This window comes from Colius striatus, unplaced genomic scaffold, assembly GCF_028858725.1.
Source record: "Colius striatus isolate bColStr4 unplaced genomic scaffold, bColStr4.1.hap1 scaffold_54, whole genome shotgun sequence".
In the NCBI taxonomy this organism is placed as follows: domain Eukaryota; kingdom Metazoa; phylum Chordata; class Aves; order Coliiformes; family Coliidae; genus Colius; species Colius striatus.
The window spans coordinates 633,492-635,709 of NW_026908530.1; positions in this window are offsets into that span (position 1 = coordinate 633,492).

Below are 2,218 nucleotides of genomic sequence, written 5' to 3' on the forward strand. Positions count from 1 at the left end.
TTCAGCTCCCATGGAAGAAAATACATTTTGTCTCTTAAGTTATACCGTTGAGTATCGGAGCTAAAAGAAAGCAGGAAGGCAGACCCCAGCTACAGTAGTAAGTAGGTCCCCATGCAGTCTATCAGCCAGCACGGTGTTACATTTGCAGCTCCTTTCCTGTGGGAGCTATCGTCAATACCACACTTTTTCCCCTCAGCTCCCATTGAAAAAATACATTTTGTCTGTTAAGTTATGCCACTGAGTATGGGAGCTACAAGAAAGCAGGAAGGCAGACCCCAGCTACAGTAGTAAGTAGGTCCCCATGCAGTCTATCAGCCAGCACGGTGTCACATTTGCAGCTGCTTTCCTGTGGGAGTTATCTTCAATGCCACACTTTTTCTGCTCAGCTCCCATTGAAAAAATACATATGTCTGTTAAGGTATACCACTGAGTATGGGAGCTACAAGAAAGCAGGAAGGCAGACCCCAGCTACAGTAGTAAGTAGGTCCCCATGCAGTCTATCAGCCAGCACGGTGTCACATTTGCAGCTGCTTTCTGTGGGAGTTATCTTCAATACCACAGTTTTTATCCTCAGCTCCCATTGAAAAAATACATATGTCTGTTAAGGTATACCACTGAGTATGGGAGCTACAAGAAAGCAGGAAGGCAGACCCCAGCTACAGTAGTAAGTAGATCCCCATGCAGTCTATCAGCCAGCACGGTGTCACATTTGCAGCTGCTTTCCTGTGGGAGTTATCTTTAATACCACACTTTTTCTCTTCAGCTTCCTTTGAAAAAATACATGTGTCTGTTAAGGTATACCACTGAGTATGGGAGCTACAAGAAAGCAGGAAGGCAGACCCCAGCTACAGTAGTAAGTAGGTCCCCATGCAGTCTATCAGCCAGCACGGTGTCACATTTGCAGCTGCTTTCCTGTCGGAGCTATCTTCAATACCACACTTTTTCCCCTCAGCTCCCATTGAAAAAATACATTTTGTCTGATAAGTTATGCCACTGAGTATGGGAGCTACAAGAAAGCAGGAAGGCAGACCCCAGCTACAGTAGTAAGTAGGTCCCCATGCAGTCTATCAGCCAGCACGGTGTCACATTTGCAGCTGCTTTCCTGTGGGAGCTATCTTCAATACCACACCTTGTTCTGCTCAGCTCCCATTGAAAAAAATACATTTTGTCTGTTAAGTTATGTCACTGAGTATGGGAGCTACAAGAAAGCAGGAAGGCAGACCCCAGCTACAGTAGTAAGTACGTCCCCATGCAGTCTATCAACCAGCACGGTGTCACATTTGCAGCTACTTTCCTGTGGGAACTATCTTCAATATCACACTTTTTCCCCTCAGCTCCCATTGAAAAAATACATTTTGTCTGTTAAGTTATGCCACTGAGTATGGGAGCTACAAGAAAGCAGGAAGGCAGACCCCAGCTACAGTATTAACTAGGTCCCCATGCAGTCTATCAGCCAGCACGGTGTCACATTTGCAGCTGCTTTCCTGTGGGAGTTATCTTCAATACCACACTTTTTTTGTTCAGCTCCCAATGTAAAAATACATGTGTCTGTGAAGTTATGCCACTGAGTATGGGAGCTACAAGAAAGCAGGAAGGCAGACCCCAGCTACAGTAGTAAGTAGGTCCCCATGCAGTCTATCAGCCAGCACGGTGTCACATTTGCAGCTGCTTTCCTGTGGGAGCTATCTTCAATACCACACTTTTTCTGTTCAGCTCCCATTGAATAAAATACATTTTGTCTGTTAAGTTATGCCACTGAGTATGGGAGCTACAAGAAAGCAGGAAGGCAGACCCCAGCTACAGTAGTAAGTAGGTCCCCATGCAGTCTATCAGCCAGCACGGTGTCACATTTGCAGCTGCTTTCTGTGGGAGCTATCTTCAATACCACACTTTTTCCCCTCAGCTCCCATTGAAAAAATACATTTTGTCTGTTAAGTTATACCACTGAGTATGGGAGCTACAAGAAAGCAGGAAGGCAGACAGCAGCTATAGTAGTAAGTAGGTCCCCATGCAGTCTATCAGCCAGCACGGTGTCACATTTGCAGCTCCTTTCCTGTGGGAGCTATCTTCAATACCACAGTTTTTCTGTTCTGCTCCCATTGAAAAAATACATGTGTCTGTTAAGTTATGCCACTGAGTATGGGAGCTACAAGAAAGCAGGAAGGCAGACCCCAGCTACAGTAGTAAGTAGGTCCCCATGCAGTCTATCAGCCAGCAC